Here is a 22,139-nt window from a genome sequence, read left to right as displayed (position 1 = left end):
GAGTGGAGGTGGTGGCTGTTACCAAGCACATATGAAAACATTCATTCATCAGCTTTGATCATGAATAATATTAGTATCACAATAATTAACTATAAAGATTGCCAAGTAATTACTAAGGCTGCCTCCAAACTCACTCATGTCTCCAACATCATTGAAGAGTCCCACCTGAGCACACCTGGGCCTCGTGGGGATGAATTTCGGTCCCTCTTGGCCCCGGCATCATCCTTGTGAGTGTGTAGGCACCCTGCAGAGCAGGCTCGGGCTCTCTGCCCCTCCAACCAGGGACCATGGAACTTGGGTCTGTACTTGACTGAAATTGGCCTGCATTGTCATCATTTGGTTTTATGCATTGAAGACATGATTGGGGGGGGGGGTGTGAGTCGGTCCATGGGCTTCACCAGGCAGACTGCCCATGGGTCCCTGGACACCAAAAAGACTAAGCCCCCTCCCAATACATTCACCCCAGCAGGTAGCATGGTCTCCATTAATATGCATTGAACTGAATTAGACTTAGGGCATGAGGGGCACTGAGGGCACAGGCATCCAGGCCTAGGAGATGGAGGACGACCTCCCCGAATCTGGACGATGTTGGTTCAGTTCCTGACTCAGTGCCCCAGGCCCCTCAGCACTGAGGGGTGCCAACTTGCTTCAGCGGAGGCACTGTCTTTCTGGGGAGGGACCCCAGGGGGATGAAATCCTCGCCCCGCCCCTAACACTGGAGGACAGCAGGGTTTGTGCCCCGTGGCATCTCCGGGTCTTCTTCCCCGACTTTCCAGCACTTTCTCCTCCATGAAGCAGGACGAATGGGCTCAGCCTGGTCCTGGTTAGAAGGCAGAGCGTTGAAATCGGCCCCGACAATCTGACGTCCTCGCTTGTTGTCTGACCCCATACCGGGGACGGTAACGTCAGAAGTCTCGGAGCTGCCTCCACCCATCTCCACTCACCCGGTTCCAATTAGCGCCGGCTCTGCAGATCTGCTTTCTGGAGCCGCTAACCGAGCTCAGCCTCGGGACACTTGGGATCAGGAACAGAGTGGAAAGGACGGGGCAAGGAGGGCAAGCCCAGGCTGGGGCAGAGCCGCACTGGGAGGGATCTGGGGCGCAGGGGCCTCGACTGCTGTGGGGCCAAGGAGGCTCAACGGCCTCCTTTCTCCCCTCCCTCATCCAAGGATTTGGGCAGCCTCGTCATAGCGTGGTAGGGGTCCCACGTCCTTCCCACCTTTGTCTAGGAGACCCCGCTGGGAGGGATTTGGGGAGGTGCATCCCTTAGTATCACAGGGTCCTCGGCTGCTTTGGAGCCAAGAGGCTCCACGTCCTCTCTCCTCACCTCCCCCCCCCCCGCCCCCCAGGGGCTGCTGCTCTCACACCAGGTCTTCAGGGCCAAGCCGGCGCACTCAGCTGACGCCAGAGTTCAGATGGAAATTCATGGAGAGACTGCTGGGACGAAAGTAGCCTGGGCTGGGCGGAGCCTGGGCTGGGTTTCTTTTCCCTTTGCCCAGGTGATTTGTGCGTCTGGGTCTGCCCTGTTCTATATTCCTTCTTGCCTAGCTGGGGAAACCATCAAGACCCTGAGCTTCCTGCGCCCATTTCGCGCTCAATAAAACAAGTTCCTTGCCAAATACTGACCTTTTAAAGGGTTTTATGTGCGAATGGAACAGACGGGGCTATTCTTGGAGCTGGACGCGTGGGCGGGCTCTGTTCTCGGGGCTCCTCCTTTTCCTTGGGTCCCCAGAGGAGCCCTGGGATGGGCAGCGCCCTCGGCTCTGGAAGCTCTGGCCAGCCCTGGCGCTCTCACTGAGCTGAGAAGGCTGGTGGGGTCTGGGGAGGGGAGGCTGAGCTCAGGCTTCTCAGCAGACTGGCCACAGCCGCTCTTGGGACGGTCCAGGACTTTGGAAGCATAACGAGGCTGGCCTGACCTGCTTTCTTTGGCCCTGCTTGGCTTGGCCATATTTGGAGTGCCCGTGTTGCGGAAAGGCTCCTGGATCTGAGGCCCGGAGACAGAGAAGCCTACATGTGTCTGTAAAGTGAGGGGATTGAACGGGTCCAAGGCCCCTCCTTGTTCTCAGGCTGGGGATCTATAAAGTCCCTTTCTAAATGTACAGCACAGAATACGTGTATGGGCTTCTTGTTCTCAGCATCAAAGATCTCCTAACCCTGACTTTTAGAACTGAAAAGGACTCTGGGGAACATCTGTTCCAACCCTCCTCCCTCCATTCGACAGAGCAGAACACTGAGGCTGGGCCTTCCTGTTTGGAATCTCTGCTCTTAACTTACTCCTCACACCGCAGAGAATTCAGCTCCTCTTCCAATCTAGGGGCTGTCTTCCCTACCCCACGTCTGGAGGTTCCCCAAGAACATGGCGCCTAGAGAATCCCAAGGTTGTGCTACTAGTGTGGGCCTTGTTGAACGACCTCACCTTGTGGCATTTCATGGGGTTGGGTCCGGGAGCAGAGAGGAGGACAGCCCAGCCAGGGCTTGGGCTGCACTAGGAAGGTCCCTGGGAGCCAAGGAGGCCCACAGAATCTGGGAGGACTGAGAAGAGGGGCATCAAATGTGTGTGGCTATTTTCGAGATGAGGCGAGTGGAGCCCCGCGGCAGTCATATGATATGCCTGAGTAAGGGGATGAAGTCTTCTCCACCAGTGTTGTCCCCAGTTCCCTGGGCTGCCCCTTGGAATGGCTGGCTGCCACTGAACTGTCGGGGTGTATACTCTCTGCTCCTATGGTGCACAGCTTAAGAAGGACCTAACAGAGCCCCTGCTGGGGGCCCTCCCTCTGACTCTGGCGCAGCTATAGAAGGGGGACAGGTCTTCTGACATGACCATGATGAGGCTCTCCATACCCAAAGCATGCTGCACGGTGCAGCCGGGGTCACCATCATAATCACCCCACAAATTCTCCCTGAGAGGCATCCAAAATACATTCACCTGAAATACTGTAGCAGGGCTTGTAAGGCACAAACTGGCCGTTAAACCAGGACCAGTTTTGTTGGGCTTCCGTGTTCATTCTATTGGCATTCTTGCCATCACTGGTTTTCAGGTGGACCCCCAACATGAGGGACAACCACACAGGAGCCCAGGGGCCTCCTCTGGCTCTCCAGTGCCAATGGGAGGGCCAGTGAAAGTCAGCCCGCCCGGGGTCCTGGCACTCCCTGCTCTTACCTAGCATCTGAAGGCCACTCTGGAGAAGAGAGGCTGGCGGCCTCACTGTGCCAAGCAGCAGCAACCACGTCCTCTTGGCCCTCAGCTCAGTCGCCTTGCCCATTGGCCGTGGTCCTCGCTGGCTCCCCTCTCCCCTGACTTTATAGCAGTTCTGCTTAGCCTTCCTCCTTTGCTGACCCCTGTGGTAGGGGGAGGGCCCAAGGCCTTCCTCAGACGCGTTGGCAGGGGAGAGAGGACCCGTGGAGTCATCCAAAAAGGCACAGCAGCTCAGGAAGTGGCCAACCGAGGTGGGGTCTAGGGGAGGGGGCTGGAGGCTACATGCAGGGAGAGAGAGACCGAAGGAGCCCCCTCCCCAGTGAAATCGTGGCCCTTTGAAGTACTGGAGCCAGACCTTGGAAAAGAAGCTAACTTTCCTTCACCATGCTAACCCCAGGACACACTCAGACTTCCTGGGCCACTTTGGAAAGTCTGGGCTGTTTGTAAGAGTGACTGCCCCCCAGATGCCGGGGGCAGGCCTTTGTCATCCATTTGGAAGACCATCTCCCAGCCTGGATCTGGTGCCCCCCATGAAGCCCAACGTGGGCTTCCAAAGGAATGAGAATCCCCCCTTTTATCCTGTCATTAACTGGCTGTGGAACCTTGAGCAAGTCACCCTCTGGCCTCAGGGCTCAGCCTTGGCCTCTGGAAAATGAGGTAGTTTGACCGGAGGAACCTCCCAGCTCTAAAGATCCCTATTTCCAGGTTCCAGGGGGTTTGAGCTCTGGGTCCTGAGGCCCCTCCCAGGCCGGACGTCCTGGGTTTAGGTCCTGAGGTCCCTTTTTAGCTTTGGCCTTTTAGCCCCTACTTTCCTAGGTTTCTCTTGGCTCTTATCCATTGTTTGCAGATCCTGCCCCCTCTGGACTCTCACTGCTTCCTGTGTGTAGTGGGGAGGGGGTGATGATTAGTTATGTCTTGGCTCACTCCCCCAACCCAACTGGAGAACTAGGAACTTCTGAATTCCTTGTTCACCATACAAAGAGGTGGGCAAAGAACAAAGGAAAATAGTCAGCCACTTAGCCAAGCCAAGAATAAATAGTGAGATAACAGAAGGGGATGAGTCTACTTGGGGCTATCTCAATGTGCTTCCCAGGGTACATGATTCGATCTCTCTCCACTCTCCCTCCCCTCCCCCAAGCCCCCGAGACAGACTTGGATCCCTGCCAGAGGGGAAACAGGAGGCTAGGACCCTAACCCTCTGCTCTCCCCAGACAGAGGGAGTACTCAGCTAGAACTACCCCACACCCCCTGAATATTGGCAGTCTGGGGGAAATAATTTGTAGGGTCAAGATGCGCTTCTGATTACTATCCTTTAATGGGTAAGGACTGTCCCAAGCTACTCATCCAAAGCTGCATTCTCTTCCCACCAAATGCTAGTTGTACAATGAACACATGACAAATAGCAAATAAACCCATTTCTCCAAGCCGGTAGCAAACAATGATCAGAGAAGGTAGACAGAAGGAGGAGATAGGCCGGGCGAGACACAGAATCAATACGCTCTCCCAATAGGAGCTGGGTATCTCAGCTCAGCCGAGACACTGAGAGAGGGCCCGGAATCGCACCCAAAGGGAAATTCCCCAAAGTCTCCCGTGTAGTGAGCCAGGGAAGGGCTATGATGGAGATCGCCGGCTCCCCCACATGTTGGCTTCATCCCTTTGGGAACTTAAAGAGAGTCTAGAACCTTATGTCTTCTCTCTTGCACAGCTAGAAGCCAGAAGACCAAGATCTCTAGTCTCTCAAGTGCCCTCCAAATCAGACCCTCGCTTAGGGATGGAGCCTTGAATGATGATTCTCTACCGATGAAGAGAGTTTCTTGCAAAGGGCCCTGAGCTGAGAAATGCCAGTCACAGCCCCATTGTGCCGCTTTGTTCTCTTCTTCTTTCAGAAGTCTTTGAGAAACAAGCTTCTCTAAGGGGCTGAGTGGGATGGGAAGTACACCCACTGACCCCTGTAATAGAGACTCGAGGAGAAAGGAGGCCGAAGCATTGATTTTATTTCTTTCGAAAGAAAGGTGTACCACACTCGCTGGGACAACCTTTCTCCTCGAGTCTCTATTACAGGGGTCAGTGGGTGTACTTCCCATCCCACTCAGTTGGTGCCATGACGCGGATCCCCCCACCCCCTCCGGTGGTCGTGGAGCTCGGGAGAAAAGGGGGGCCCCTGCCTTCCTTTTAAGGCAGCCTTTTCATTCCTGACCCTCTGTGACCTGTGGAGTTGGCGGCTGAGATCCGAGCTACAGGGACTGGGGAGCAAGGACTTCAAAGCAGCAACGGGTCAGGTAAGAATTGATTGGGAATTGGTATGAGGGCCACGTAAGTCTCGTGCACGGAGCCAGGTTGGAGGTGATCCTGGTTGGCCGAAAATGTCCCAGAAGGGGAAATTGACTTTGGGCGGAGGGACCGGACAAAGAGATTCTTGAGTGAATGTGTGTGTGTGAGGGAAGGAAGTTGAGTCTGGGGTCCGAACTCATACGGCTTTCCGGTCGGATCCAGCCAGGGGAATTATACCTGGACGACCTATTGCTAAGAGCGGGACCCCACTAAGGACTCTGCCTTCCGGAGTGAATCAGTCATTCCCCTCTGATGAGGGAGATGTGGGTTGAGAGTGGTACCAGAGAAGTAAGCATTTCCCAGCGTTGATTGCGTGAGCGACGACCTGGGTCTGAACCTCTGGGAAGCGAAACTGAGGTCTCTGTTCGGTGCTCCTGACCAAAGCCCCTTCCCTGACACGTAAGGGAAGAACCTCCAGGGAAAGTGTCAGGTCTGGATCAGGTGAGGGGGCGGCTTCTGACCCGACGCGTGGAGCTCAGAACGAAGGCTGCTACCCCAAGATACTGGCGAGAGAGATGGGACAGGCTAAATCCCAATCTAAGACCCGATTACCGGTGGTACCCCGGGATAGCCCTCTTGGTAACAAATTGAATAACTGGGATGACCTAGAGGGACCAGAACTTGATAAAGAAAAGATGATAAGGTACTGTTGTCAGGTCTGGGCAGGACAAGCCATTCAGGGACCTGCAGTCACCTGGCCAAAGTTTGGATCTGAGGAATTGTGGGTGTGCCAGGCATTAAATATCTATGTAAATGGGGAAAAGGATTGTAGCCCGGAAGAAAGTCTTTATGCAGCTTTATGGCTGCCCAGAGGGATTAAGGTGTTGATAGTTAAAGAGGGGGGCTTAGGGGGAGAAACTGAAATAAAAGTCCATAGAGAAACTGACAAAGAAGGGGAGGGTGTTCGTTCAGAAGAATGGGACCCTCTTTCTTCCCTCCCTCCCCCTTATGTGCTCCCTCCCTCTGCGCCGGCAAGAAAAGATACCCCTGAGGAGCATCCGGAGGAGACTCCAGGGGAAATATATCCCGAAATTCCTGAAAAGGAGGGCAGCAGGGAGGTTAAGCAATTGATAAAAGACCAGTTAAATCTTCCCTTTGAGTCAAACCATTCCAGGCTCTATCCCCTTCGGGAGGTTCCTCTGGGGGAGGGGCAGATCGGTTATGTAAATGCGCCATTGAGCAGCTCTAAAATCAGAGTTGTTTTTTTTTTTGGATGTTTAAAATCTAATTTTTTTTTCAATGTATGAGGTATTTTATTTTTTCCGTTACATGTAAAGATAGTTCTCAACTTTTGTTTATACATGCTTTACAATTTCAGATTTTTCTCCCTCCCTCCCTTCCCTCCCCCCCTCCCCTAGACAGCAGGTAACCTGATATAGGTTATATCTATATATCTATATATCGAAATCAGAGTTTTTAAAAAGGATATGAAAAACCTGTTAGAAGATCCCACCGGTCTGGCAGAACAGCTAGACCAGTGTCTGGGCCCCAATATATATACTTGGTCTGAGTTAATGTCCATTCTTACACACCTCTTTTCTCCAGAAGAGAGAGGCCAGATTAGGAGGTCAGCCATGCGAATTTGGGAGGATACTCATCCCCCAGGGCCCAGGGGAGGAATACCTGGAGACCAAAAATTCCCCCTCTAGGATCCAGGGTGGGACCATAATAATGAAGATCATTTGCAGCATATGAGAGATCTGAGAGATATGGTTGTTCAGGGAATCAAGGTAGCAGTTCCCAGGAATCAGAATTTGAGTAAAGTTAGTGCTACTAAACAGAAGAAAGGGGAATCTCCATCAGATTTCCTTGAAAGACTGAAGGAACTGATGAGAAAATATGGGGGCATAGATGATAATTCCCCCACCTATGAGCACTTACTTAAGAGTTGGTTTGTGGCAAATTCATGGCCAGATATCTCTAAGAAATTACAAAAAGATGGGACTTGGGCTGAAAAAGGACTTCCCGAGTTACTCCAGACTGCACAACAGGTGTTTGTGCATAGGGAAGATGAGGTCGAAAAGACCTCCAGGAATCAGATCAAATTGATGGCCCAGATGACTGAGATGCAGGATAAAATGGTCAGGGCCCAGGAAGAGCAGAACAAGATCTCAAGGGTCCTGGTGCAAAGAGAGAGACAATGGAAAGGGGGAAAGCTAGGATCTAGGACAGAAAGAACACCAAAAATGAAGAAGAAAAGAGAAGAATCCCAACCCCCCTTAGTATGCTATGAGTGTCAGCAGGAAGGGCATATGAAAAGGGACTGCCCCCGCCTGAGGGAAGAGGCAAAGGTCTACTCATTAATCGAGCTAGAAGACTAGGGGGAACAGGGGCTCATGAATCCCCACCCAGAGCCCTTGTTATCTATGGTGGTGGGGGACTCCGGGGACCAATATACTTTTCTGGTTGATACTGGGGCTGGTCATTCCTCTCTCACAAACCTGCCGAGGGGAGGGAAACTTTCAAGACAAAAATGAACAATCTCAGGAGTAAAAGGGGAAAGATTTGTGGTCCCTTTCTCTGAACCTTTGAAAATTGGACAGTTTGTGCATTCTTTCCTCGTGGTTCCCGAGGCTGGCGTTAACCTCTTGGGTAGGGATTTGATAACTAAATTAGGGGTGAATATCAGGATTCAGGGAGATCAAATATTGACAAGCTTTCCAGAAGAAAGGATTCTTCTTCTAAGAAAAGAGGAGGAGGAGAAAATTAGGGAGGATGTTTGGGCGGGTCCATGGAACCGGGGAAGAATGCTTATAGAACCAGTAAAAATACAACTCAGAGAGCCCCGACCCGTGGCTCGGGTCCGACAATACTCTATAAGTTTAGAAGGTAGAAAAGGTCTGAAGCCAATCGTTCAAGGACTGGTTGAGGATGGGCTCCTAGAGCCTTGCCGATCCCCTTATAACACCCCCATACTCCCCGTTCGCAAAGGTGATGGGACTTACAGACTGGTACAGGACTTAAGAGAAGTAAATAAGATCGTTCTACCCTCTCATCCCGTGGTGCCAGACCTTTATACCATCATGAGTAAAATCCCCTCGGGGGGGACAAGTTTTTTTCAGTAATTGACTTAAAAGATGCTTTTTGGGCAGTTCCTCTCCACCCTGACAGCAGAGACATTTTTGCTTTTGAGTGGGAGGACCCTGAAACTGGAAGGAAGCAACAATTTCGGTGGTGTGTCCTCCCACAGGGATATACGGAATCCCCCAATCTTTTTGGGCAAGTTCTGGAACAGTTGTTGGAAAGCTATCCTAAACCCAGGGGAGTCACTCTCCTCCAGTATGTAGATGACTTGTTACTGAGTGGACCGAATAGAAAGGACCTGGCAAATGCCTCCATCCAGCTACTGAACTTTTTGGGCTCCCAAGGATTGAGAGTGTCTAAAAAGAAGTTACAGTTTGCTGAGCCAACTGTCAAGTACTTAGGTCACCTTCTCAGCCAAGGAAAGAAAGAGCTAGACCTGTCCAGAATTCAGGGAATATTACAGCTTAGCCCTCCCTTGACTAAGAGAGAACTGAGAAAATTCCTAGGACTGGTCGGGTATTGTAGACTATGGATTTTGAACTATTCTCAATTAACTAAACCCTTGTATAAACACCTGTTGGATGAGGCACCCAACCGCCTCGAGTGGACTGCGGAGGACCAGGAGGCCTGGGAAACTCTAAGAAAAAGCCTTTACTCCCCACCAGCTCTCGCCCTCCCATCATTAGAAAAGCCATTTCATCTGTTTGTTAATGTGGAATCAGGGACAGCCTTAGGTGTGTTGGTACAAGTGTGGGGAGGACAAAGGAGACCGGTGGCCTTCCTATCTAAACTACTGGATCCAGTTGCTAGAGGCTGGCCAAATTGTGTACAAGCTGTGGCAGCAACTGCACTGTTGGTGGGGGAGGCCCGGAAACTGACTTTAGGGGGAAGCCTGATAGTGAGCACCCCACACCAGGTTCGAACCATCCTACAACAGAAGGCAGGCAGATGGATGACTGATTCCTGCATTTTAAAATATGAGGCCATCTTATTAGAGAAGGACGATCTTGTCCTGTCCTTAGACCATAACATTAACCCTGCCCTGTTCCTCACTACTCCAGCCTCTACCCAAACTCAAGAACTCTCTCACACGTGTCTAGAACTCATAGATTATCAAACTAAGGCAAGAGAGGACTTGCATGAGAATCCCCTTAACACTGGATTAAAACTTTTTATTGATGGCTCTTCTCGAGTGGTTCAAGGTACTCAAAGGAACTCATATGCCATCATAGATGGAGACAAACAGGCAATCCTGGAAAAAGGTCGGCTCCCAGGAAACTGGTCAGCTCAAACTTGCGAACTTTTCGCTCTAAAACAAGCCCTTTCTTTGGTGGGAAAAGGAATAGGGACCATATATACTGACTCTAAGTATGCTTGGGGTGTAGCCCACATTTTTGGGAAAATCTGGGAAGAAAGGGGAATGATAACCAGCAGAGGAGGAACTGCGGCTCATCCTGAGTTGCTGGAACAGATCTTGCAGACTTTGTTGCTACCTGAGGAACTAGCAATAGCACATGTCCCAGGGCACCAGAGAGGGAGTTCGTTTGAAGCACAGGGAAATCAGCTCGCGGATGAAGTAGCAAAGGAGGCCGGGTTGGAAGAACAAATTCTGACTGAATTTGAAAGACTGCTTCCCCTGATTCCCATTATGCCCCCTGTACAGCCTAAATTGACCCCAAAAGAGGAAGAAGCCGCAAAACAATTAGGTGCCACTCCAAATCAAGAAGGAAGGTGGATGTTACCAGATGGCCGGGAGGTAATATCAAAGGGAATGGCCCGGGAAATTATAATCCGTCTCCACCAAGGAAGTCACTGGGGGGTACAGAATTTATGTGACTTGATTCTCCGCAAGTACATTTGCCCCGGACTGTATACTTTGGCCCGGCAAATGGTGGAAGGGTGTTTGGTGTGCAAGAAGGTAAATAAGCAGGCCCTCAGGAGTTCTCCTGTAGGAGGGAGGGCACCAGGCTACAGACCCTTTCAGAGCATCCAGGTTGATTTCACCGAGTTGCCCCCCATAGCTGGGCTGAAATATCTTTTGGTCATAGTTGACCACCTCACATCCTGGGTGGAGGCATATCCACTCAGAAAGGCTACAGCTGCCGGGGTGGTTAAAATCTTACTGGAAAATATAATTCCCAGATAGGGACTAGTAGAGAGAATTGACTCTGATAACGGAACCCATTTCACAGCCCGTATTTTACAGGAGTTGGCCAGAGTTTTAGCCATCCAATGGGATTTTCATACCCCCTGGCATCCACAATCCTCCGGAAAAGTGGAACGAATGAATTTAGAGATCAAGAAACAACTCACCAAATTGGGAATAGAAACTGGGCTCCCTTGGACCAAGTGTTTGCCTTTAGCTTTGCTGAGAATCCGCACCAAGCCCCGGCGGGACGTTGGACTATCACCCTTTGAGCTGCTCTTCGGACATCCCTATCCGGCTGTTCCAGAGGACAACTCCAAACCTATAGATTGGAGCTCCAGGGATAAGTTTATCAGAGAATATGTAGGCTCCTTACAATCTTGTCTTCTATCCTTACAGAATAAAGGATTGGTGGCTCAGGCCCCACCTCTGGGGTTCCCAGTGCATAAGATCCAGATCGGAGATTGGGTTCTGGTCAAGTCTTGAAGAGGAGAGAAGTTGGCCCCCATTTGGGAAGGACCCTTCCAGGTCTTACTGACTAGTGATACTGCAATCCGCACCCAAGAACGAGGGTGGACCCACCATACTCGGGTAAAAAGGTCATTTCCCCCCGAAGCAGACTGGGAGGTGGAGCCTGGCCCGAGTCCTCTCAAGATCCGGTTCAGAAAAACCAATGGATAATGAACTAAGATTGATTTTCTTTGCCTTAATACTTCTTCCTATCTGTTGTATTTTTATAATTCTTGTCATCTGTTGCTTGCGCACTAACCGACCGCAATACCAGAACCTGGACCTGGTTCATTACAGGAGGACCCCCTTTGGATACCTTCCCAGACCAGGACGAGAAGAAGCCGACGTCTGAAGTAGACTGCAATTCCCAAGATCCTTGGAACAAGAACCAACATGAAGTGGACTCTATACTTGTTAATAGCCTTTTGGGGGATCAAAGAGACAGTTGCAATTGCAGGAGAGTGTGATGATTGCCAGGAGCGATATGGGGGGGTGGCTTTTGTGGCCTACTCCTATATGCCCAAAGCGTGCTACCAACAGAGTTCTACTTGTAAGCATGGGAATAGGAGATACCACAGGGTAAAAAGGGTCAGAGGAATAGGTTATTTTCACCCTGCGACCCAGACCCGAATTAATAAGTTTGTCTGCCTCCCCTACACTGGACAATGGGGCATGAGTGATGGGGGAGGGCTCCAGGATCAGGCCCGGGAGAAGCATGTGAGAGACTGCCAGAATCAAATAATTGACAAGATTAAGAAATTTGAGGAAGGGCCCCAGTTCCACCTCAAGAAGTTAATCTCACAAAGGTAATGAGTGTGGTGGCAAACCAAACCCTCCTGCTAGGACTAGTGGCCAGAGGAGTCTCGGTATGGTTAAAAACAGGGGGCAATATGACCTGTATCTTTTCAAACACTACCGGGACACTATCGTTGGGGTCAGTATCCTCTGACACTTGTAAGTCCTCCTCTAACTTGGAAGGCAAGCCAGCTTGTGCCCAAAAGGAGGTATTCTTTCTTTGTGGCAGTTCAATCTATCGCTGCTTAGAGGAGAATTGGACAGGGCAATGTTCCTTCGTCTTCCTTCTCCCCGATCTAACCATGTACCGAGATTCAAGCCTAATGGAACTTTACTTCCGTCAGGAAGAATCATCCCATAGACGAAAGAGGGCCGTTTGGGCCCCGGTCCTGGCAGGTTTGGGGGTGGTAACTGCCCTAGGTACAGGGGTCGGGGGGTTATCAAGTTCAGTACACTTCTTTCATAAGATATCCCAAGAGCTCAATGATGACATGGAGCAGGTTGCAGACTCTCTAGTAGCCATACAAAATCAAATTAACTCATTGGCTGGAATGGTCCTACAAAATAGAAGAGCCTTGGACTTACTGACTTCAGAGAAGGGAGGGACCTGCCTTTTTCTTGGGGAAGAGTGTTGTTATTATGTAAACCAAACTGGAATCGTAGAGAGCAAGGTCAGGGAGTTACGGGACCAGGTAAAACAAAGAAGAGAAGCATATGCTGGTCAGGGAATCCCATGGAATTTAGGGAACCTGACCCCCTGGCTTCTTCCTTTAGCTGGACCACTTCTAGCTATAATACTCCTGGTTCTCCTGGGTCCCTGTTTTATTAGACTATTAACTTCCCTCATACAACGAACAGTCTCCAAGATGCAACTGGTCATGACTACAGATTGGAACCACAAAGGGGAGAAAATTATGTTTCTTAGAAAAACCCCAGTCAGTTGAGATCAGATTCAGGATGGACCAGAAAATTGGTCTTTAGAAAAGGGAGGACTGAGAGGGACATATGGATATGACCCTCCACTGAGATGGAAAGTGCCCCCCCTTGGGCCTAGTGATCTGATCTCAAAGTCTTAAAGCCTCTTAAAGCCCCCTATTTCTCTCTCTCTGTTTTTTCTCTAGAGAGAGGCAATAACGGGAAGCTACTATCTCCCTTTCTAAATATAGGCATATCAACTTAAAAATTGCTTCATAGGGTCTGCACCGAGACATTATGTAGATATGATAAATTGTTGCTGAAACATGAAATTTTGCAAAATAACCTATGGCTGAACCCCTGAGGTTGGGGCACTCTGACCCAGGAGAGAGGGACTTATCACTGAACATCCCAGGAGAAAGATTTATTGCTGAACCCAATTACCGCATTTTTGCTCAAATTAGATGTCTGTAAAAAGTATAAAAACTGCTTGATTTCTAATCCCGGTGTGTCACACCTCCTGGTTGTCCCAGTGAGTGTGGTACACCTTCCTTTCGAAAGAAATAAAATCAATGCTTCGGCCTCCTTTCTCCTCGAGTCTCTATTACAGGGGTCAGTGGGTGTACTTCCCATCCCACTCAGGGCCAGGCTCCAAGATGGCAGAATTAGCAAACTTGGGTGATGACAGCCTTGGAGTCCCTGTTTGGTCACTGGTCCTGGAAGGATCTGCCGTCCGCTACGAAGGTGGAGAAAATCATGAAGCCATGCTGGGTCCTGAGGCCCCTCCCAGACCGGATATCCTGGGTTTAGGTCCTGAGGTCCCTTTTTACACACAATCACAGCTGGGCCCTCACTGCTGCCAGGCAATCTTTCTACACCTTTCTAATTAATTCCCTCCCCCACTCAGCTCTTCCAGAACTTCTCAGCCCCCCTCCCACCACCCTCATTGGAGACCCTCGCCTTGTCTCTTACAGGAAAAAATGAAGCCATTCATGGAGAGCTCCCTCTTCTCCCCTCTTCCTGCTTTATCACTCAGGTGCCTTCTGCCCCGTCTTCTCCTTTACCCCATCTCACATAAGGACCCCTGACCAAGGCTAATGTCTTTACCTGCTTCTGTCTCCTCCAGCAGATCACAATGCCCCCCATTACCCCTTCTCTCTCACTAATAGTCAAACTCTTCCTCTCCACTGGCAGTTTCCCTGCTGCCTCCAAACATGCCCATGTCACCCCCATACTCACAAAGTCCTCACCTGGTCCTCCATCCATCCTCACCAACTGTGGTCTTTCCTATGCTCATGGCTAGATTCTTTGGAAGGCTGTCTACATCAGGTGCCCCCACTTCCTGTCCTCTCACTCCATTAACCCTTTGCAGTCTGGCTTCTGACCTCATCATTCTGCAAAAAATCCTTCTCTGCAGTTTCCAATGATCTCTCTCTCTCTCTCTGTGGGGGGGGGGGGCGATGATGGTTAAGTGACTTGCCCAGGGTCACACAGCTAGTAAGCATCTAGTGTTTGAGGTCAGATTTGAACTCAGGTCCTCCTGAATCCAGGGCCGGTGCTCTATCCACTGCCCCACCTAGCTGCCCCTTCTAATGATCTCTCTCTTTTTTTTTTTTTTGCAGGGCAACGAGGGGTTAAGTGACTTGCCCAGGGTCACACAGCTAGTAAGTGTCAAGTGTCTGAGGCCGGATTTGAACTCAGGTACTCCTGAATCCAGGGCCGGTGCTTTATCCACTGCGCCACCTAGCCGCCCCTCTAATGATCTCTTAACAGCCAAATTTCAAAAACTACCCAAACCCAATATATCGAACACACACCTCATTCTTTTTTCCTCACATCTCCCCCTGCTCCTCATCATTCCTTCAGGCAGCCCCTCCCCTCAGGCTCAAGCTGAGATGCTGCCTGCACTCTCAGCCCTCGCCCCCATATCCAGTGTGTAGCAAAGCCTCTTGGTTTCATTGAGCCAAGCCCTTCTCTCATCTCACACTGTGACTGTCCTCTCCTCATGCAGGGACTATAAAGGGGCTTCTTGGTCTCCCTGGCCCAAGTCCCCTCCCGATCAGCCGCCAGAGTGGTTCTCCTAAGTTGAGGGTCTGATCCTGTCACACGCCCCAGTGGCCCCGGGCCCACGTCACCCCCTTCCCTCTTTTCTGTCCTCTTCCATCTCACTCCTCCCCACCCCCTGCCTGTGTTCTTTGGTCCGGGCCTGGACCTCCAGCCCCAGCCATTCTCTCCAACTGTGTCCCCAGCCTGGCACACTCCCCCTCCTCATCTCTACTTCCTGACTCTCCTGGCCTCCCTCAAGTGCCAATTAAAATCCCACCTTCCCCAGGAAACCTCTTCCACCACCCTCTGGTGCTTGTCTCCCTTGTATCCTGTATGGATCCTGTTTGCCAAACATTTGCCTGTTCTCTCCCTGTTAGACTGTGAGTTCCCCTGAGGGCAGCGACTGCTTTTTGCCTCTTTCTTTGTATCCCTAGTGCTTAGCCCAGTGCTTGGCACATAGTAGGTGCTTAAAAATGGTTCCTTGACTGACTGTTTTTTTTTTTTTTCAGGGCAATGAGGGTTAAGTGACTTGCCCAGGGTCACACAGCTAGTAAGTGTCAAGTGTCTGAGGCTGGATTTGAACTCAGGTCTTCCTGAATCCAAGACCAGTGCTTTATCCACTGCGCCACCTAGCTGCCCCTCGACTGACTGGTTATTACCAGTGGTCCAGAAGCCTCCAGTCCCTGGGGAGCTCCTGGCTTGGTTTGCTTAAGAAGAGAGTGGCAGAGTGTGTAGAGTTCAGGAGGACAGAGTCACACCTGAGCCGGAGACCCCAGCCTCAAGCCCTGCTGCAGATCCATTCTGGCTGTGGCCCTGGGCAGCAGCTCCCAAGGCCTCAGTGCCTCAGGCACCTCGGCACACTGCCAACCCACATGGATGAAATCACAACTCTAGCCCCCCCCCCAAAGGAGCCTCAGCCCCTCCCTCCATGGGTGACAAAGAAGCTCACAGGAGGGGGTAGCTCCTAAGTGCTCTGAAGATTCCCAAACAGCAGCATCAATGCTGCCCCTGGGCATCGTGGGCATCTCCCCAAGCTTGGCCTGTCTTCTCTCTTCTTCTGGGGATGCCAGATGCCTCAGGGAGCAAAAGAAGGTCTGGTAGCTTCCTACTTACTCACCCTTCTTGCTAGTGAGGTGCTAAGCCCCTTTGTCCAGTAAGGGAAGGCTGGAGGAGAGTGAGGGGCATCATCCTTCTCTCCATTTTGGGGGCCTGAGGTGGAGTCCCAACTGTAAGCTCAGGTACCCCCCAGCACCCTCGCACCTTCCCAGGCACAGAGACACAAAGGGCTTGGTGCATTTGCCCAATACTCTCCAAGACTCACCCAAATGCCCCCTCTGGGCCTCTGCCTTCAGCTTGGCCCTGGCTCGGCTTCTTGCCTGGGGCTCTCTTGGCAATCCCTGCCCAGGCTCTCCCTGCATCTGGAGTTTGAGATGGGGGCCCTCCTATGCACTTTTAGAGGAAGCTTTGCTCTCCAGGCAGAGGCCCTGCCCTTGGTGTCAGAGGATGCAGACTCCAGGTGTGGCCTCTGATAAGGCACAGCCTGGCGTGGAGATGGGTGCCGCCCTCAAAACCTGCTCCCGACTCTTCTCTGGTCTGTTTCCTCATCTGTGAAATGAGGAATATGGGCCACAGTCAGGAAAGTCCCTGGTTCTTATTGGCTATGTGACCCTGGACGAGGCACTTGCTCTGTCTGAACCTCAGTTTATCCATCTGCAAGATGAGGATAACTGTACTTGTAAAACACCCACCACATCACCAGTTTGTTCAAGGGAACAAACTGTCTTTGGCCTCTTTTTGGATCCCCAGCCCTTGGCCCAGTGCTTGGCACATAGTAGGCACTTCATAAGTGTTCATGAATCAGTCACTTGTTGTAGGGGTGGAGGAAAATACTCCAGACTTCAGCATGTGCTATATTTATCCTGTAGCATAAAATACAAACTCCTGTGCTTGGGATTGAGAGATGCTTTTCACTGTCCGACTCCAGCTTCCCTTCACCCTCTCCCCAACACAGTCTCTGCCCTCTGTGCCTTTGCATGCCCATCTCCCAAGCCTGGAAGATGCCTTCTACTTACTGCCAGCTCCTAGACTCCCGGCTCCCAGGCTGTGAAAGGCCTAGGGGAGGCCTCTCCCAGACCCCTCTCTCCATCCTCCTCAAATAACTTATAATGATGAACATAATAGCTGCCTTCACAGAGAGCTTGAAGTGTCAGAAAGCTCTGAAGAGGCATTATCAAGTGAGGTTCCTCCATGGGGATATTACGTTCCACGAATAGGCTGTAAACTCCAGGAAGGCAAGCTCTGTTTTTCTGCTAAAAAGAAAATAATGGCTCCCATTTTCTTCTTCTTCTTCTTCTTCTTCTTCTTCTTCTTCTTCTTCTTCTTCTTCTTCTTCTTCTTCTTCTTCTTCTTCTTCTTCTTCTTCTTCTTCTTCTTCTTTTTACTTTAAGGTTTACAAAGCACTTTAAACATGTGGTCTCATTTGAGCTTCACAACAAGCCTGGGAGGGAGGGATTTGACAGTAGAGGAAACTGAGATAGACTGAAGTGAAGTGACTTGCCCAAGGTCACTCAGCATCTGAGGGAGACCAGATTTGAACTCAGGTCTTCCTGACTCTAGCTACTGTGGTACTGTGGCCTCCATGTTTTTATCCAGAACTGTAATTTCACTTGTTTCAATAGCTCCCCATGAGGAAATTCCCTCCACTAATGGACAGTGACCTGGGACACCAAGGGATGACAGGATGTGCTGAGGCTCACCCAGCCAAAATATCAAAGGTAGGATTTGAACCCAAATCTTCCTGTCTCTAAGTCACACTCATTCAGGTCATGTTGACTCCAGTCTTGGACAAAGTAGATGCTTCACCGATAATTGTTGGAATATTTCACTTAACCCTCATTGCCCTGCCAAAAAAAAAAAAAAGAAAAGAAAAGAAAATGAGAATCCCTTCTACAGTTACTGATGCTTTCTTATTGCTGAAGCTGGATGGGGGGCCTGGAACCAGGCTTCGGAAGACCCTCACTGTTAGCAGTAGCAATGATTATGCTTTATTCTGTGGTCATTGGGGAGCAAAGGAAAGTTTTAGAGTAGAGGGGTGACTTGGGATCAGAAAACTGACTGTAGCCCTCCCACTTCTTCAAAAGGGTAGGGGGGCAAATCATGTCGGCTTCCTGGCCTCAGTGTCCTCCTCTGTAAAATGGGGGGGGAGGGGAATCTAATGAAGTAATGTCTCTGAGCCTTCGAAGCCTCCTTCCATGGCTCCAGGCTCCAGCTGTAACCAGGAAGCCGAGACAACTCACCGGAAGAGCCTCGATTGGCCAACCCCATGGGGCTCTGGAGAGAAGTGGCCCGCCTTGCTCTCCAGGATTCTGCAGCCAAAACCAAGGCAGGAGACAAAGGAACTTCTTGTGTGGCTGCATGGGTGTAAAGTTCATTTTCCCCTGTGTGATCTCCACAAAAATGGCCTGGGGAGGACGAGTGAGAGGCGCCGGGTTCGAGTCTCGGCTCCGTCTCTTACTGATCGCTGCCCTTGGCCAGTCCCTGTGGATGTCTCGCTGGTCCCCGGGTGGCCGCCAGAGCCGGATCTCTTTGGTCATGACACACTGAGGAAGGCTGGAGTAGTGGTGGTCTGCGCGTGCCGCCTGGCATCACTGCTGCCTAAAGTCGTGACAGTCCCAACAACCCCTCGACGCCTCGTTTAACAAGGGCTTACGGGACGTGGGCGCCAGCCCTTAGGATGGGACGCTTCCAAGCAGCCTCCCGTCTTTACGGCCTCTTTCATTTGCCATCAGGATTTGAAAAGTGCGTTTTGGACTTTGGCGTCAGGCTGAGGTCATCGCAACACGCTCGTCGATGGAAGCGTGTGCGCCGGGCCTGGCAGGGGTTCTCGTAGCGTGATCTTTGTCTCCTCCCCGGCCAAGTGTGCGCCAGGAGGCTCGAACACTCTTCCCGGCAGAACCCCTCCTTCCTGCCCACAGAGGCACGGCTACAGAGGGGCTCTGGGGGTCTCAGTCTCCACAGCAACGATCCCTCGCCAAAAGTGACACCTGGAACCCTGCCTGTTGTCCGGGATCGGCCAATCGGGAGACGCAGGACTTTCTGAATGCTTTTTACACCTTATCTGTAGCCCCTGTCCTAGGCTGAAGCAGCCAGTGACAAGCCATCGAAACCCAAGAGCATCCCTATACTTTTCTCTTTATTTCCCCTTCTCTCTCCCTCTCTCCACTTTCTCCTCTCCTTCCCTCTCCCTTTTCCTTTCCCTTCCTCTTCTCTCCTCTATCTCTCTCTCTTCTTCTCCCTCCTCCTTCCTCTCTTCCCCCCTCCCTTCCCTCTCTCTCTCCTCTCCCTCTCCCTCTCCCTCTCCCTTTCCCTCCCCTCTCCTTCTTTCTATCCCTTCCCCTCTCCCCCACTCTCTCTGTCCTGGCCAGAATAACTGATGAAACATTGTTTATGAAGATTGCAGGACATAGATTTTGAGATTGAAGGGATCTCAGAAATCCCCTTGGTCCACTTCCTGTTTTTACAGAAATAGAAGCTAAGGTTGGTGTGGGGAGTGACCTGTCCAGGCTGGATTTGGACCCAGGTCCTCTGGCTAAGGCGTGCAGGGGCTAAAAATCTGCCTCCATGCACTTATGTTCAGAGATGCCAGTGCATATAAGGGTACCCTCATTTTCTGTTTCCTTAGTCTCCTCCTCCACCTTTGCCTCATCTATGCCCAGACATATCACACCCTTGATGCGGCTGTCACACAAAGCAGTTCCCCTTCCACATTCATGAATTCTGAAATCACTTCATCTGATCATTATTTCCTACAATCCCACCTCTCTCTATTGCTTTCTTACTCCTCCAAAGCTATTCTTTTATGCAAAGTCATACATTTTATAAATTGACATCACCAACATTTCTCATTCCTACAGCAAATATTTTCAAAGAAAAAAGACAAAAAATCCCAGGAAAACTGATGAATGTATCAGAAAAGTCTGAGCTTCTGGATCATGTTTCCTGACTGTAGCCCTCCCACTTCTTCAAAAGGGTAGGGGGGCAGGGGCACCTCTTCTCAGTTCTCTGCTTTGGGGCCAGGTTTACCTTTATATCTTGTTACACTCATGTCTGATGTTTTAGGTCATCGTTCTTTTCGTTGACATGATTATAGTTGTTGTGTAGATTGTTTTCTTGGTTCTGTATCAGGTCACATGACTCTCCCCAGGTTTCTAGGTCTTTATCCCATTGATCATTGCTTACAGCACAGGGATATTCTATTCCATTCTTGGACCATCATTTGTTTAGCTGTTCCCCGATTCATGAGCATCTCCTTGGCTATACTAAAAGCGCTGCTATCAATATTTTGGAGTATATGGGGACTTTCTCTTTGCCAATGGGTTCTTTGGGGTATGAGCCTAGTATGGAATCTCTATGGAGTCACTATGCCCCCTTCTGCCCTTGAGTCTTTTGCCCCTGTCCTATCATAAACCCATGCTGGCTGGGTCCTCCATGCAACAAGGAAATCCTCTTACATCCCCTCCAGTGACCCACTCTCCCATTCTTCACAGTGGCTGTGCCAGGTGTTCTCCCTTCTCTTGAGCCTCCCGTGGCTCCCCTCCTCCCACCCTCTTAGCCTGAGATCTCACCTTGAACCTAAAACATAGGGGTCGTTTTCTGAGAGCTCCTTCCTCTCTCCTCCACACCACCTACACCATTTCCTCCCTTACTTCTGTCTCCCATAAAGACGTGGTCAACTTCTCTGTGGGCACCCTCGATGTTATCTTCTCCAACAGACTGCTCTTCTATATTCCCCCACTTCCACTCATCTTTAATCCCACCTGTCTACTGCCTCCTTCCTTGCTGTCTGCCAACTTGCCTATGTCTCCCCACCCTTACAGAACCCTCTCTTGACCCTCTCATCCTTGCTACCACGCTGTAGTTCTCTTCCCCTTTTCAGCTACACGCCTTGAAAAAGTCATCTACACTGGGTGCCTCCTCTCACTGAAGTCTAAACAGCCTGCAATCTGGCTTCTTGCCTCATAATTCAATTGAGAATCCCCTCTACAGGGGGAAGCTAGGTGGCACAGTGGATAAAGCACCAGACCTGGATTCATAAGGACTTCAGTTCAAATACAGCCTCAGACACTTGACACTTACAGCTGTGTGACCCTGGGCAAGTCACTTAACCCTCATTGCCCTGCCAAAAAAAAAAAAAAGAAAAGAAAAGAAAAAGAGAATCCCTTCTACAGTTACTGATGCTTTCTTATTGCTGAAGCTGGATGGGGGGCCTGGAACCAGGCTTCGGAAGACCCTCACTGTTAGCAGTAGCAATAATTATGCTTTATTCTGTGGTCATTGGGGAGCAAAGGAAAGTTTTAGAGTAGAGGGGTGACTTGGGATCAGAAAAGTGCATAAAGGGAACAATGAACCTGTTATCCAGGGTGTTCAGTCACAACAGGGGTTAAGAAGGATCATGGAACTGTGGAGTATAGATGCTGATTGAAGAACTGTGGAGTATAGATGCTGATTGAACCATATTATTTCTTTTGTTTTGGGTGCTGTTGTTTTTTTTTTCTATTTTGAGGTTTTGCATCACTGCTCTGATTCTTTCTCTTGTAACAGGATTAATGCAGAAATAGGATTAATGTTATTATGTGTATATATATGTGTGTGTATATATATATCTATATGTATATGTATAGATATATATAGATATAACCTATATCAGATTACCTGCTGTCTAGGGGAGGGGGGGAGGGAAGGGAGGGAGGGAGGGAGAAAAATCTGAAATTGTAAAGCATGTATAAACAAAAGTTGAGAACTATCTTTACATGTAACGGAAAAAATAAAATATCTCAAAAAAAAAAAGTCCAAAAAAAAAAAATAAAAATAAAATGATGTAGACAAGAGCTGGTTCTCAGAAAAAAAAAATAAAATAAAATAAAAAAAAAAAGAAGGATCATGTATAACTTATTTTGAATTGCTTGAGGTCTTGTGAGTGGGGGGTGGGAATGGAGGGAGGAAGAGAAGTTGGAAGACAAAGTTTTTAAAAATTGATGTTAAAATTTGTTTTTGCAAATATTTTGGAAAATTCTATTCAAAGAAGGATCAGGGAGGTAGAAAGAGGATTCAATTCTGTCTGAAGATGTAGGGCCCATTCCCACTCAGCTGGCCCATTTGTAACCAAGGACTGAGTCTA

The 22,139-nt window shown here is 50.0% G+C and overlaps 1 protein-coding gene across 1 annotated transcript in view; it reads left to right on the top strand.

The window, feature by feature from the left end:
• RIBC2 (RIB43A domain with coiled-coils 2) overlaps window positions 1–256 on the top strand; it is a 14,479-nt gene extending 14,223 nt beyond the window's left edge. The window contains exon 7 of the mRNA XM_043967953.1: window positions 1–256. This exon is cut by the window's left edge and continues 514 nt beyond it. The gene's annotated coding sequence lies outside the window, so the exon portion shown is untranslated.
• Window positions 257–22,139: the final 21,883 nt, after the last annotated feature.

This window comes from Dromiciops gliroides, chromosome 5 (genome assembly GCF_019393635.1).
Source record: "Dromiciops gliroides isolate mDroGli1 chromosome 5, mDroGli1.pri, whole genome shotgun sequence".
Classification (NCBI taxonomy): Eukaryota; Metazoa; Chordata; class Mammalia; order Microbiotheria; family Microbiotheriidae; genus Dromiciops; species Dromiciops gliroides.
This window is presented reverse-complemented; position numbering and strand designations above follow the sequence as displayed.